Raw genomic sequence first — 17,530 nt, forward strand, 5'->3', positions numbered from 1 at the left:
GAGTAAAAATAATACTTAGTAGTAATTATGTGCCTATGGGCAATAACTTTCTGCCTGCCGTGGGATAAGGGAGTTAGGAACAAAGAGTCAAATATGATTGCAGTTGGGAATCATCAGCTAGTGCCGTTAATAGAACTGGTCATTGTCAGATCAAAGAGCTAGTTTGGGTGCTAAAGGAATTTCAGTTTGTAACATGGAGACAGAAATGTGGAGTCCTGAACTAATGTTTCCCATCACTAGGTGTGTGCAAGCTGGTGCCCAAATGGTTTTTATGTATTGATTTAATCCTTAGAACAACCTATAAGTAGGTAGTACATTATTCCCATTGTACAAATGAGCAGACAGGCACAGAGAAGTGAAGTAACTTGCCCAGATCAAACTGGCAGTAAGTGGCAGAGGCTTGATGGCTCTAGAACCATTTGAATTTCTGAAATGTAACTGTAGCCTTATTCCTTTGAACTTGTCAAATGGTGGCATCAGGATTAGGGCCTTTGGGCTAGAGTTTTCCATAGGTTTATCATTGTTAAAGATGTGGGAGTGGAGATAAGCACCGAAGGAGAGAGCAGCTGGAAGACACATGAGGTTAAAATCTTGCAGCACTCCCTATTTCACAGTCCGTTCAGTCCTTTCCATCTCCCCAGCCATCCCTCCAACCCAGGCCATTGTCATCTTTCACCTACTGTCACTGTAGTAATCACCAAACTGGGCTCTCCCCTCCCCATCCCTCTGTAATCCATGAGCTTTTTAATTTTTATTTTTTACATTTTAATTCCAGTATATTTAACATACAGTGTTACATTAGTTCCAGGGGTATATGATATAGTGACTGAACAGCTCTGTACATTACTCAGTGCTCATCATGACAAGTGTAGTCCTTAATCCCTAGTACCTATTTCACCCATTCCCTGACCCACCTCCTCTGGGGTAACCATCAAGTTGGTTCTCTACAGTAAAGAATCTGTATTTTGATTTGTCTCTTTTTTCCCCTTGGTCCTTTGATTGTTTCCTTAAATCTCACCTAAGTGAAATCTCATGGTATTTGTCTTTCTCTGACATATTTCACTCAGCCTAATACCCTCTAGTTCCATCTATGGTGTTGCAGATGGCAGGCTTTCATTCTTTTATGGCTAAGTAATACTCCAAAATATACATATGTATCACACCTTTCTAAGAATGATCTTTGAAAGATACTTATCGTTTAGCTGATTTAAACCCTTTCTGGTCTCCCAGTGTCTTTCAAATAAAAACTCCTAACCATGACCTACAAAGTTCTGTTCCTCACTACCCTCCAACCTCCTCTCCTCCTCTCCCAAATTTCTCACAGTGCTCCAGCCACACCAGACTCCTTTTGAATCCTAGAAGATTCTAAGAGACTTTTTAAACATTTGCACTTGCTATTTTCTGCTGTAAAGTACTGCTTATGTTCTTTACCAAAAAGACCTTACCCTGCATCAGTGATAATCTCCACAGACCACCCTACATTATTTCTTCACTGACCACCCTTCCTGAAGTCCATCTCCCCTTTTAATTATTCTCACCACACAGTACTTTTCTTAACATGAAATAACCACTTTTTGAGTTCTCCCACTAGACAATCCGCAGCACCACGGCTGTTTCACTCACTCATGTATACTGAGCACAGTGCCTGGCACATACAGGCATTCAGTCAATGTCTGCTAAATGAAGGAGTAACATGAGGGAGTAGAGAGGAAGGAGTTCAAATATGGCTGCAGTTTCTTGACAAAGTCAAGGAAGGAGAGTTTCTGGAAGCAAGAGTATTGTCAACAACTGTTATGGACTAAGACACCATAAAGAGATCAAACTTTAGAGAGCAGTTTGAATTAAGGGTGGGAAGGAAGGACATGGTCACAGACCTATACATTTGAAGACTGACTAGGATTCACAGGACTCTGGGTATGGCTGACTCTAGAGAAAGGATACGCAACAGGAAAAAACACACAGAATCTGGAGGAATCTACACATAGACTCCCTACACATATTCAGCCTTTCTGCCCACAGATGCCCAGGTGAGACTCTGAGTCCACAAGTATTTTACTGGAGGCTGGTCACGTAGGCACAAAGACCAACACCATAACTATAAAAATTCCAGACTCCCAGAAGGAAAGCAGGTATTAAGTACCCCAAGCAGGCAAAACAGTGTTATCTGAAAAACATGGAATTTTCCAAAGCCAAGTGCACAGGCTCCAGTCAAGAGCCAACAGTGCAGGCAGGTCCTTCTAAAGAGAGCAATCTTGAGGCCTGCCATGTTAACTCTAATGCACACAAAGCATATTTTTTAGGGAATGAATACAAACTAAAAGGTCAGTGCACCAAATAAGGAGTACTCTTTACAGATGTGATGAAGAAGCAATGTTTAAGAAGTTGAATGAGATATTTTAGGATGGGAAGATTGGCACTGATTTACAGACAAAATAGAACCAGGAGACAGTAAGAATAATACTAGAGTGCTCAACTCTCGATCACAGGGTCTTGAGTTCAAGCCCAGCACTAGACATGGAACCTCCCTACAAATAGATATGTATATATATTTACATTGAATAATATTAGCATCTGAGGGAGCCCAAGAATGGACTAAAGAATATCAGAAACAAGCTGGAAAGGCTTTTTGGCTTTCTCAGCAATGAATGCTTAGGGGCTTGAGGAAATGAGCAGCTAAAATTGATAGTGAGCTTTTTTTGCTTTCAAGTGACCATGGGATCTTAGAATGAAAGAGACTGTCTCATTGAATTGTTGACCAAAAATGCTTACATAGAGGCAAACGGCCAGAAAAGAGGCCATGGACTAGGAAAATGGAGAGGCTGAGGAATTAGAGGTCAGGATCTAATCCCAATTCATTGTGAATAAAGTAAGGAGGCTGATTAAGGAAGAGAATTTGAGAATTTAAAATTTGAGATGTAGTTGTTGCAGTAATAACTAAACCTAATGCTAGTGGATAGCAAAATAAAGATGGTTATCACTGAAGGTAGGTTCAGAACACAGTAGGCCAGTACTTCTGTGCTATAATTATTGGGAAAGCAGGAAAGTGCCCTGCAACTTAATAGCAAAGATGAATGAATAAATAAGCAAATGAATGAATGAGAGGATCACATGATAAAATGGCATGCTCTTCAGGTAAGAACATGTTGAATCCTGGTGGTGGGACAGGAATATGTCAACCTTTTCTCATTGAATCAATTCTTGCATTTAGAAATACAACAGTCTATTAGGATTAGCTGGAAGCAAAGGAAACATTAAAGGAAAGCATATTTCCATTAAAAATTTTTTAAATTGAGCATGATGTGATAAGCACTGAGTAATAAAAGCTTCATTATATTTTTGTTTATTCCTGACAACAATCCTGAGAGGGAAGGGGTAATGTATTTCCAATTTACAAATAAGGAAACGGAGCCTAAGAAGCTAAATTTTCTAAGGTTACTCAGCTAGTGATGAAAAATGAAAAGATGACTGAAAAATAATCTGAGCAGTGTACTGACAAAGAGATAGGCATATATATCTTTGGAACAGAACTGAGAGTTCAGAGATAAGCCAACCTGTCTATGGAGAGCTGATTTTTAGTAAGTGTGCCAAGGCCATCAATGGGAAAAGAATAGCCTTTGCAAGAAATGGTACTGGGATAAATGGATATCCAGAGACAAAAGAATTAATTTGGAACTTTATCTTACATTATATACAAAAAGCTGCAAGTGCATGCTAAAGCTAAAAGTAAAAACACTAGTCCTTCAAAACACACCACAAGGAAGTAAAAAGACAACCTGTGGAATGGAAGAAATTATTTGTAAATTATCTCTCTGATAAGGGACTTGTATCTAGAATATATAAAGAGCTGTTACAACTCAGCAGTAAAATGACAACCCAATTAAAAACTGAGCAAACTAGGAACAGAAGGAAATTCCTGCAACATAATAAAGACCATATGTGAATATCCCACAGCTAAAATCATATGGAATGGTGAAAAACAAAGCTTTTACTCTAAGATCAGGAACAAGCAAGGATGCCCACTCTAATCTTTGTATTCAACATAATACTGGAAGATACTGGAAGTGCTAGCCAGAGCAAACTAGGCAAGAAAGAGAAATAAAAGGCATTTGAATCTGGGGCACCTGGGTGGCTCAGTGGGTTAAAGCCTCTACCTTCAGCTCAGGTCATGATCCCAGGGTCCTGGGATTGAGCCCCGCATCGGGCTTTCTGCTCAGCAGGGAGCCTGCTTCCTCCTCTCTCTCTGCCTACCATGATCTCTGTCAAATAAATTAATTTTTTTAAAAAAGACATTCAAATCAGAAAGGAAGAAGTAAAATTACCTGTTTGCAAGTGACATATTTCATGTAGAAACCCTAAAGATCACACACACACACACTAGAAATAATAAATGAATTTAGAAAAGTTGTAGGATAAAAAATTAACATATAAAAATCAGTTGCATTTCTATACACTTAACAAAAAGAAAGTTAAGAAAACAATCCCATTTTCAAAGGCATAAAAAATAATTACTTAGGAAAAAGTTTAACCAAAGAGGCAGAAGATTTGTATACTAATAACGTTGCTAAAATAAAGATAACACAAAAGAAAATTAAATGCTCATGGATTGGAAGACTGAATATTATTAAAATGTCTATACTACCCAAAATGGTCTGCAGATTTGATGCACTGCCTATAAATGTCCCAATGGTATTTTTTTCACAGAAATAGGAAAAACAATTCTAAAATTTATAATGGAACCACAAATGGCCCTGATTAGCCAATACAATCTTGAACAAAGCTGAAGGCCTCACACTTCCTGATTTTTAAACATTACGAAGCTATAGTAATCAAAATGAAGTGGTATTGGGATATCCAAGACAGACATATAAAACAACAGGACAAAATAGAGGACGCAGAAGGAAATCCACACTTACAGGGTCAGATGATCTTCAAAAGTGTGCCAAAACGGAGTATGGAGAGAATAGTCTCTTCAACAGAAGCTATTGAGAAATTGGATATCCATATGCAGAAAAATGAAACTGCACTCCTATCTTCTACCACACACAACAATCAAGTAAGAATAAAGACAGAATAAGATCTAAAACTGTAAAACTATTAAGAAAACTAGGGTAAAAGCTTCATAGCACAGGTAATTCAAAGGATTCATTGGATAGGACACTAAAAGTACAGGCAAGAAAGCAAAGATACAGAGTAGGACTACATCAAATTAAAAAGTTTCTGTATAATGAAGGAAACAATAAAGAGATAAAAATCTATCTATGGTATGGGTAATACCATACCATTACCATACCATACCATATTTGCAAGCCATGTATCTCACAAGGAGTTAATCTCCAAAACCAGTAAATACTCCTACAACTCAATAACAAACCCCAAATACCCTGATTTTTAAAATGAGTAAAGGACTTGAATAAACATTTCTCCAAGGACAAAAAAAATGGCTGACAGGTATATGAAAAGATGATCAACATTACTAACCATCAGGGAAATGTGAATCATAACCATAATGAAATACTCCCTCACCACTACAAAGATAACTAAAAAAGCAGACAGTTTCAAGTGTTGGGGAGAATCTGGAGAAAATGAACATCTCATACCTTGCTGGGGGAATATAAAAATCATGCAGCCACTTGGGAAAACAGTTTGGCAGTTCCTCAAAAAGTTAAATGAAGACAACGTATGACCCAGCAGAAATCCCATTTCTGACTATATACCCAAGAGAAATAAACACCTATGTCCATACAAAAAGCTGTACATGACCCCAAACAGCCAAAGCAACTTGAGAAGAATAAAGTGGGAAATATCAAGCTCTCAGGTTTCACACTCTACCACAAAGCTACAGTGATCAAAGCAGTATGGTACTGGCAAGAAAACGCTATAGATCAAAGGAATAGAATAGAGAGGCCAGAAATAAACCCACACTTACCAGATCAATTAATCTATGAGAAAAGAGGCAAGAATATGCAATGAGGAAAAGACAGTCTTTTCAGTAAATGGTTTTGGGAATACTAAACATGCAAAAGAATGAAAAGGGACCACTAATTTACATCATACACAAAAACACATTCAAGATGGATTAAAGACTTGAAGGGGGGAGAAGCAAGATGGCAGAAGAATAGGAGACCTAAATTTCATCTGGTCCCAGGAATTGAGCTAGATAGTTATCAAACCACTCTGAACACCTACAAACTCAAAAGAAGATCGACGAGAAGAACAGCAGCAATTTTAGGAACAGAAAAGCAACTACTTTCTGGAAGGTAGGGTGTGTGGAGAAGTGAAACCGAGGCAATATATAAAGATAGACCACAGGGGAGAGAGGGGCCAGCTCCTGGCAAGCGGTAAAACAGCAGAACACAAAGTTGGAACTTTGACAAGTCTGCCTCAAGGTGTCTGGGTGGCTCGGTTGGGTGCCTTTGGCTCAGGTCATGATCCTGGAGTCCGGAGATTGAGTCCCACATCAGGCTCCTTGCTTAACGGGGAGTCTGCTTCTCTCTCTGACCTTCCCCTTCCCATGCTCTCTTTCATTCGCTTCCTCTCAATAAAATCTTTAAAAATTAAAAAAAAAAAAAAAAGAAGAAGAAGAAGAAGAAGTATGCTCCACTGAGGGACATTGCTCCAGTGGCTAAGTAGGGGGTGGAATCCTCGATGAGTCAGTGTGGTTTCAGGACCCTCGGGGGTCACAGAAAGACTGGGGGAGCCTGAGTGTGGCAGAGCTCCCAGGTATCAGAGCAGGAAGCCGACTGCAAAGACGGAGCCGAGAAGTGAGCTCTCAGCTTGGGGCTGCCATAAACCATGATCAGAGGCAAAGCTGGGGCACTACTCTTCAAGCAGGGACCCTAGAAGTGGCAGATCCGGGGCAACCCCCACCCTTCTTCTCCTGGGAGGAGTAGCACAGGAGTAAGTTGCAGGAATTGGCTGGGTTTGGAGACTCCAAATGGGGCCATGCGCCAGAGATAGAAACAAGCTGGGTAAGCATGGAGTATGACCAGAGACCAGGGAGACTGGAGGGTTTGACTACTTTTCTCTGAGGGCACACTGAGGAGTGGGGCCCCAACCTCTCAGCTCCTCCGGGACTGGAGATTGGGAGGCCACCATCTTCATTCCCATCCTCCAAAGCTACGGAAAACATTCAGGGAACAAAAACTCTGAGAGTGAGCCCAAGCAGATTACTTAGCCTGGCACCTGGCAAAGGCAATTCTGTCTCAGGCAGACATTTGAGACTCACTGCAACAAGCCCCTCCCCCCAAAAGATCAGCAAGAACATCCAGCCAAGGCCAAGTTTACTGATCAATGAGAATTGCAAAACACCAGTACTAGGAGAATATAACACAAAGAATTCATGGCTTTCCCCCCATGATTCTTTAGTCTTTGGAATTTAAATTTTTTTAATTTGGGGTTTTTTTTTCTTTTTAAAATTTTTTTTTCTTTCTTATTTTAACCTATTTTAACTATTTTATCAACACCTTTATAAAAAACTTTTAATTGTCATTTTTATGGTCATATTCGATCCCTTCATTGTATTTAACCTTATTGTTTGTTTACATATAAGTTTTCCTTCTTTAAAATTTTGGGATGCAGTTTCTTCTAACAGACCAAAATATACCTTAAATCTTGCATATAGCCTTGTTCTGATCACATTCTCTCCCTTTTTATTCCTTTTCCAAACAACTGCTTATCAATTTCTTTTTTTTAAATCTTTTTAAATTTTCATCTTTACAATCATATTCCATCCCTTCATCATGTTTACCCTTATTTTTATATATTTTTTTCTTTAAAATTTGGGAAGCAGTTTCTTCTAACATACCAAAATACACCCAAAATCAAGTGTGTGGCTCTGTTCTATTCACCAGCCTAATCCTATTCTTTCTTCCCTATCTTCCCACCAACCCCCGCTGGTTTCAGGTCTCTTCTGATTTGGTAGTGTATATTTTTCTGGGGTTGCTCTTACCCTTTTAACATTTTGTTCTCTCATTCATCTATTCTTCTCTGGACAAAATGACAAGGAGGAAAATTCACTTCAAAAAAAAAAAAAAGAAGAACAAGAGATAGTACCTACTGCTAGGGACCTTATGGACATTAATAAGATGTAGAACTAGAGTTCAGAATGATGGTTATAGGGCGCCTGGGTGGCTCAGTGGGTTAAGCCGCTGCCTTCGGCTCAGGTCATGATCTCGGGGTCCTGAGATCGAGTCCCACATCGGGCTCTCTGCTCAGCGGGGAGCCTGCTTCCCTCTCTCTCTGCCTGCCTCTCCATCTACTTGTGATTTCTCTCTGTCAAATAAATAAAATCTTAAAAAAAAAAAAAAAAGAATGATGGTTATAAAGATGCTAGCTGGGCTTGAAAAAAGCATAAACAATACTAGAGAATCCCTTTCTGGAGAAATAAAATCACTACCTGGAGAAATAAAAGAACTAAAATCTAACCAAGTTGAAATAAAAGAAGCTATTAATGAGGTACAATAAAAAATGGTGGCTCTTACTGCTAGGATAAATGAGGCAGAAGAGAGATTTAGTGATATAGAAGACCAAATGATGGAGAATAAAGACGCTAAGAAAAAGATAAAAAACTAAGGATCACAAAGGGAGAATTTGAGGGATAAATGATACAGTAAGACAAAATAATATTAGAATAATTGGGATCCCAGAAGAAGAAAGAGAGGAGCACAAGGTATATTGGAGCAAATTATCATGAGAATTTCCCTAACTGGGGAAAGAGAAGAAGCACCAAAATTCAGGAGGCACAGAGAATCACCCTCAAAATCAGTAAAAACAGGTCAACACCCCATCATCTAATAGTAAAACTTACAAGTCTCAGAGACAAAGAGAAAATCCTGAAAGTAACTTGGGACAAAAGGTATGTAACCTACAAATGTAGAAATATTGGATTGGCAACAGACCTATCCACAGAGACCTGGCAGGCCAAAAAGAACTGGCATGGTATATTCAGAGCACTAAATGAGAAAAATATGCAGCCAAAAAGACTATATCCAGCTAGGCTGTCATTGAAAATAGAAGGAGAAATAAAAAACTTCCAGGACAAACAAAAACTAAAAGAATTTGCAAACACCAAACCAGCCCTACATTGAAAGGGGTCCTCTAAGCAAAGAGAGAACCTGAAAGTAACAGACCAGAAGGTAACAGAGACAATACACAGTAACAGTCACCTTATAGGCAATACAATGGCACTAAATTCATATATTTCAAGAGTTACCCTGAATGTAAAGGGGTTAAATGCCCTAATCAAAACACACAGGGTATCAGAATGAATAAAAAAACAAGACTCATCGATATGCTGTCTACAAGAAACTCATTTTAGACCCAAAGATACATCCAAATTTAAAGTGAGGGTATGGAAAACAATTTGCCATGCTAATGGACATCAAAAGAAAGATGAGGTGGCAATCCTTTTATCAGATAAATTAGATTTTAAGCCAAAGACTATAATAAGAGATGAAGAAGGACACTATATCATACCTAAAGGGTTTGTCCAACAAGAAGTTCTAACAATTTTAAATATCTATGCCCCTAACATGAGAGCAGCCAATTATATAAACCAATTAATAACAAAACCAAAGAAACACATCAACAATAATACAATAATAGTTGGGGACTTTAACACCCCCCTCACTGAAATGGACAGATTATCTAAGTGAAAGATCAACAAGGAAATAAAGGCTTTAAATGACACACTGGACCAGATGGACATCACAGATATATTCCGAACATTCCATCCCAAAGCAACAGAATATACATTCTTCTCCAATGCACAAGGAACATGCTCTAGAATAGATCACATCCTGGGCCACAAATCAGGTCTCCACTGGTACCGAAAAACTGGGATCATTCCCTGCATATTTTCAGAACACAATGCTTTGAAACTAGAACTCAACCACAAGAGGAAATTTGGAAAGAACCCAAATACGTGGAAGGGTAAAGAGCATCCTACTAAAGAATGAATGGGTCAACCAGAAATTAAAGAAGAATTAGAGAGATTCATGGAAACAAATGAAAATGAAAACACAACTGTTCAAAATCTTTAAGACACAGCAAAGGCAGTCCTGAGAGGAAAGTATATAGCAATACAAGCCTTTCTCAAGAAACAAGAAAGGTCTCAAATACACACCCTAAGCCTAAACCGAAAGGAGCTGGAGAAAGAACAGCTAATAAAGCCTAAACCCAGCAGGAAAAGAGAAATAATAAAGATCAGAGCAGAAATCAATGAAACATAAACCAGAAGAAAAGTAGAACAGATCAATGAAACTAGGAGTTGGTTCTTTGAAAGAATTGATGAAATTGATAAAACCCTGGCTAGACTTAGCAAAAAGAAAAGAGAAAGGACCCAAATTAATAAAATCATGAATGAAGGAAGAGAGATCACAGCCAACATCAAGAAATACAAACAATTATAAAAACATATTATGAGCAACTATATGCCAGCAAATTTGACAATCTGGAAGAAATGGATGCAGTCCTAGAAACATATAAACTACCAAAATTGAACCAGAAAGAAAGGAAGAAGTAGAAAACCTGAACAAACCCATAACCAGTAAGGAGATTGAAACAGTCATTAAAAATCTCCCAACAGGGGTACCGGGTAGCTCAGTGGGTTAAAGCCTCTGCCTTTGGCTTGGGTCATGATCCCAGAGTCCTGGCTCTCTGCTTGGTGGGAAGCCTGTTTCTCAATCTCTCTCTGCCTGCCTCTGCCTACTTGTGATCTCTCTCTCTGTCAAATAAATAAATAAAATCTTAAAAAAAAAAAATCTCCCAACAAATTAGAGCCCTGGGCCAGACGGCTTCCCAGGGGATTTCTACCAAACATTTAAAGAAGAATTAATACTTATTCTCCTTAAACTGTCCCAAAACATAGAAATGGAAGGAGAACTTCCAAACTCATTTTAGGAGGCCAGCATTACCTTGATCCCAAAACCAGAAAAGACCCCCATCAAAAAGAAGTATTACAGACCAATCTCCCTGATGAACATGGATGCAAATATTCACACCAAAATACTAGCCAATAGGATCCAACAGTACCTTCAAAGGATTATTCACCATGAGCAAATGGGATTTATTTCTGGGCTGCAAGGTTGGTTCAACATCCACAAGTCAATGTGATACAATACAATAATTTAAAAGAGAACAAGAACCATATGATACTCTCAATATATGCTGAAAAAGCATTTGACAAAGTATAGCATCCGTTCTTGATCAAAACTCTTCACAGTGTAGATATAGAGGGTACATACCTCAATATCATAAAAGTCATCTATGAAAAACCCACAGCAAATATCATTCTCAATGGGGGAAAACTGAGCTTTTTCCCTAAGGTCAGAAACACGGCAGGGATGTCCACTGTCACCACTGCTATTCAACATAGTACTAGAAGTCCTAGCTTCAGCAATCAGACAACAAAGAGAAATAAAAGGTATCCAAATTGGCAAAGAAGAAGTCAAACTCTCATTCTTCCCAGATGATAAGATACTTTATGTGGAAAACCCAAAAGACTCCACTTCAAAACTGCTAGAATTCATACAGGAATTCAGCAAAGTGTCAAGATATAAAATCAATGCACAGGAATAGATGCATCTCTACACACCACCAACAAGACAGAAGAAAGAGAAATTAAGGGGTTGATCCCATTACAATTGCACCCAAAAACCATAAGATACCTAGGAATAAACCTAACCAAAGAGGCAAAGAATCTGTACTCAGAAAACTATAGAATACTCATGAAAAAAAAACTGAGGAAGACAAAGTAATGGAAGAATGTTCTATGTTCATGGATTAGAAGAACAAATATTGTGAAAATGTCTATGCCACCCAGAGCAATCTACATATTTAAAGAATCCCTATCAAAATACCACCAACATTTTTCAAAGAAAAGGAACAAATAATCCTAAAATTTATATTGAACCAGAAAAAACCCTGAATAGACAGAGGAATGTTGAAAAAGAAAACCAAAGTTGGCAACACCACAATTCCAGAATTAAGCTCTGTTACAAAGCTGTAATCATCAAGACAGTATGGTACTGGCAGAAAAATACATAGATCAATGGAACAGAATAGACAGCCCAGAAATGGACCCTTAACTCTATGGCCAACTCATCTTCAACAAAGCAGGAAAGAATGTCCAATGGAAAAAGACGGTCTTTTCAATAAATGGTGTTGGAAAAATTGGACAGCCTCATACAGAAGAATGAAACTGGACTCTTTCCTTACACCACACACAAAAATAGACTCCAGATGGATGAAAGACCTCAATGTGAGACAGGAATCCATCAAAATCCTTGAGGAGAACACAGGCAGCAACTTCTCTGATCTCAGCTGCAGCAACTTCCTCCTAGAAACATCGCCAAAGGCAAGGGAAGCAAGGGCAAAAATGAACTATTGGGACTTCATCAAGATTAAAAGCTTTTTCACAGCAAAGGAAACTCAACAAAACCAAAAGACAACTGAAAGAATGGGAGAAGATATTTGCAAATGACATATCAGATAAAGGGCTAGTATCCAAAATCTATAAAGAACTTATCAAACTCAACACCCAAAGAACAAATAATCCAATCAAGAGATGGTCAGAGGACATGAACAGACATTTCTGTAAGGAAGACATCCAGATGGCCAACAGACACATGAAAAGATGCTCAATATCACTAGTCACCACAGAAGTGCAAACCAAAACCACAACAAGGTATCACCTCACACCTATCAGATTGGCTAGTATCAAACAATTTAAAAAATAACAAGTATTGGCAAGGATATAGAGAAAAGGGAACACTCATACACTGTTGGTGGAAATGGCAATTCTTGTAGCCAATAGGTAAAACAGTATGGAGGGTCCTCAAAAAATTAAAAACTATGACTTAATTCAGCAGTTCCACATCTGGGTATTTGCCTGAAGAAAACAAAAACACCATTTGAAGAGATATGTGCATCCCTCTGTTCACAGCAGCATTATTTGCAAAAGCCAAGATATGGAAGCAACCTAAGTGTCTGTCATGAGTGAGAGTGGGTAAAGAACATGAGTACATGTACACACGATGGAATACTCAAAGCCATAAAAAAAAAGAACAAGATGTTGCCATTCATGACAAAATTTCACTTACATTTCATCGTAAGTGAAATAAGCCAAAGAGGATGACAAATACAATAGGATTTCAATGACCTATAAAGTCTAAAAAGCAAACAAACAAAACAGAAAGAAACTCAAAGAAACAGGAAGCAAACCATTGGTTACCACAAGGGGAAGGAGTTGGGAGGGCTATGGGGAAATACAGGAGGGTGATTAAGAGGTAAAAATTTATGGTTATAAATGTCAGGGAAATGCAATGTACGACATAGGGAATATAGTCAATAATATTGTAACAAGTTTGTACAGTGATACATGTTAACCATACTTATTCACTGGGTCATTTCATAATGTATAAATATATCAAGTCACTATGATAAATACTTGAAAATAGTAGCATCTTATGTATCAACTACACTTCAACTTTTTAAAAAAACCTGTGCATGCGTATACAACAGCATTATTCACAAAAGCCAAAAAGTGGAAACAATTCACTTCTATCAGCTGATAAATGAATTTTAAAAATTTGTCGATATGCTGTATCAATACAAAGGAATATAATTTGTCCATAAAAAGGAATGAGGTACTAAATGCATGCTAAAACCTGGATGAACCATAGAAACAAGCCAAATGAAAGAAGCCAGTCACAAAAGACCACACATCATGTGTTTGTAATCACATTACAAACATAATTCTGTTTGTATAAAATAACCAGAATAGGCAAATTCATAAAAACAGAGAGTACACTAGTGGGTTCCAGATGCTGGGTATAAAGGGGAATGGTGTTTCTTTCTGGGGAGATGCAAATGTTCCACAATTAGTCTGTGATGGTTGTTACACAACCCTGAAAACCACTGAATCATACACTTCAACAGGGTAAATTTGTATGTTTTATTCAACATGGGGTTTGCATTTATGTATAATTTGTTTCATTTTAAGGAAGAATAAGTAACAGTGGTAAAGGATGAATTAAAGATAGAAAAAAGGCAAAAAGACAGGTCAGAAAGAAGCTACACTGCTGTTCTTTCAATAAGCACTTCCTAAGCACTCAGTGCCAGGCATGGAGCCATCAAAGTGTTCAGCATATTTACTGAGAGTTTCATAGATTGTGGTAGGTCTTGGCCATAGAGCAGTGAAAAAAAGGACATAAACGCTTCTTTCATGGATTCTGGTAGAGGGAGATGGATGATAAACCAGTCAAATCAACAGCATGTCAGTAAATATGGGAGAGAAGAGACAGGAGTACAGTGGTGGGGTGTAGAAATGAAGGATTTCAGTTTTAAATAGCATTGCCAGGGAAGACTTGCTGAGATGGGGCGACAAAACAGAGCCTTGGAAAAGACATGGTTGATGAGAATTCCTAGTAGAGGAAACTTCCAGTGCAAGAAAATGGGTTGGTGGAGTCAAGGGTCTGTAAGTCAGCCAGTGGGGCTGGAATTGAGACATCAAGGGAGAGGGCTTTGGGAAATGTCAGGGGTAAGACTGGCCAGGTCATATGGGGCCTCGCATGCCACCATAAGGACTTTGGCTTTTATTTTAGGTGAAGTGAGAAGCCACTGGTAGGTTCTGAGCAAAAGAGTAAGATAAGACTTGGAAATTAGAAGAACCACACAGGCCACTGTGTAGAATAAATGGCAGAGGACAAGGGAGAAATTGGAAGATTCTTCAGGAGACTCCTGAAATCAGAGATGGTGGCAACTGGGACCAGGATTGTAGCCCTGGATATGGGGAGTAACATCGATTCTAGAAGATACAGGTGATAGAATTTGCTCATGGCATGGGTGTGAGGTATGAAACACAGAGAAATTTCAAGGATGGCTGTCGAAAGAGCAGGTTTGGGAGTGAAAAACCTGGAGTCCTGGCACTACCCTATTATTCTCAACAGAATCCAAGCCCCAAAAGTGCACAGCAAACAGCTAACAGAATGAATGGGGTCTGAAAAGGGAGAGGTAAAAGTTGAACAAGAGCCAGGACACCGAGAAGGCTAGAAACACACTTAGAACAAGGAAAGGTTGGTATGAATTTTTAAAATATTGTCAGACAAGCATCTAGCTCTGAGTGATCACAAGGTACCTTTGGTCTTCACCCACCAGTAGAATATTATCCCATGACCAAGAATGAATCCATGTAATCCTAATCTGATGATGCTGGGGCTGTTAACTGATGGATGGTACAAGCCCAGAGTCCTCCACCTTAAGTTCCCTACACAGCCAACAGCATGTATTTAAAAAAAAAAAAGAAAGAAAGAAAGAAAGAAAGGCCACAGAAACTTCTTCTTCCACAACTTCAATCTTTTGTTAACATTCCCAAAAGGAAAAGGCGAAGTGATACTCCTTGTAAAACATTTAATGAAAAGAATAGTACTGGAGGTCTATTAAACAGGAGAGCATGAAAAGTGAAGAAGGTAAACCTCCAACCCAGCTCACCAATGTTAGAAGCCACTGTAACCATCCTGTTCCTTCCATGTCAATGCCTCCCACCCAGCTCCAGAGGGTCCCACTATTCTGACTTCTACCGCTATCAGTTTTGCCTTTGAGCTCAAGTGGTTAAGTCTTTTTACACATGGAGTTAAGTCTACCATCTTGCTATTTGTTTTCTAGTTGTCCTTTAAGTTCTTAGTTCCTTTTTCCATTCTATTCTGATTTCGACTGCATTAATCAAGTATTGTTCTTATTCCATTTATCTACTCTATTAACCTGTTTTGTATTATTCTTCTAGTGATTACCATAAAGCAGCATAGTGCCTGAAAATTCTACACTGATGAAAATGTTCTGTATCTCCTGTCTCCTGTGTGGTAGCCACTAGTCACATGTGGTTACTGAGCACTTGAGTTTGGCTAATGTGACTAACGAAATCAATTTTTATTTTTATGTAATTTTAATTAATTTAAATATAAATAGCTATCCATGACCAGTAGCTAATACACTGGACAAGACATCTGAGATATTAAGTATGCATCTTTGCCTTCCTACATTCTATTTTAAACTATAACATTTACCACTTCCTGAGCAATGCATGATTATTTATTAATATTATCAATCATGTTTTCTATTTTCTGAATCTTGTGATGTTCTGACAACCTAAAAACCTTGTTGACCAAGGAGAGAGTGCACCTCCCAAGGCTAGCCAATTCTTGGAGCTAGAAAGGGTCTTAGCCAGGATCACCCCTTTCATATGCAAATAAACCAATCCTGAGTTTATAGCAAAGACCCCTTTTTATCTAACTCTCAGACATCAAGCTAAATGTCTTGTGTCCTAAATCATCCCAGGAGCCAGGTACCAGGCAACTGGAGACCACCCCTATAGCCCAAAGCCCCCTAGAATTATTCAAAGGAGCCAACTCTAGGCTGTGTACTTGGCCCTGCCTTGCCTTTCCCATGGAAACTCCAATAAAGTCTCTGACCTAGGCTTTCCCCTCATTCCTGCTTCTGGCTCCTGACAGAAACTTGGTGCTCCTCATGTGGCCTTGCATGGCATGATGTGTCGTCCCTTTCTCTCAGGAGATGTAATAAATCGTCTTCCAACAACACTGAACTCTGTGTGTGGTCACTCAGTTACCTCCATAAATTAAAATCCCATGGTTGCAAATAAGACAATAACCATTACAACATTTAACTTCATTCTACTGTCTCCCACCCTTTGTGTTAAATATGTTCTCATGTATTTCACTTCTGCATCCATTATAAACACCAAAACATTATTTTTACAATTGCTAATATTTTTTATAGTACAGTGCTAGTGATGAATTCCCTCTGCTTTTGGCTGAAAACATCTTTATTTCACCTTTGCTTTTTTCCAGTGGTATCTTTGCAGGATATAGAATTCTAGGTTTGCAATTTTTGTTTTTTCTTTCAGCACTTTAAAGATGCCATTCCACATTGGGGAGGGTATGTGCTATGGGGAATGCTGTGAAGTGTGTAAACCTGGCGATTCACAGACCTGTACCCCTGGGGATAAGAATATATGTTTATAAAAAATTAAAAATTTAAAAAAAATTGTTAAAAAAAAAAAGATGCCATTCCATTGTACTTTGGCTTTCATGAGTTCTACTAAAAAGTCAGCCATAATTCTTATTAATGCTCTTCTATCCCCCACCATACAGATTCCTACTTTTATGATTTTTCTCTTGATTATTGGACATAAGCAGTGTGACTATGATATATTTAGAGTTGTTTGTTGTTATTTTTTAACACATATGCATCCTCTTTGAGGTTCACTGAGCTTCTGAAATCTGTTAATTTTTTCTACCACTTTTGGTTACTTCTCAAGCATCACCTTTATAAGGAATGCCTCATAACTATTCTCTTTCCTCTCCTCCTAGAACCCTAATTTCACATATGTTATGATGTAGGAAAGACATGAGGGTTCAAAGCCAATGGCCAAGAAAGAATTCTTGAGATGTTTTTGGTGCAAAAAGTTGATTTTATTAAAGCACAGGGACAGGGCTTGAAAGAGCTGGGCAGAAAG

General features: G+C 38.4%; 1 long non-coding RNA gene across 1 annotated transcript in view; it reads right to left on the reverse strand.

Annotated features, from left to right (window-relative positions):
• Positions 1-17,530, reverse strand: part of LOC309862289 — a 39,827-nt gene that overhangs the window by 8,579 nt on the left and 13,718 nt on the right. The gene's annotated exons all lie outside the window — the stretch shown is intronic.

Source organism: Mustela nivalis, assembly GCF_964662115.1.
Source record: "Mustela nivalis genome assembly, chromosome: 3".
NCBI lineage: Eukaryota > Metazoa > Chordata > Mammalia > Carnivora > Mustelidae > Mustela > Mustela nivalis.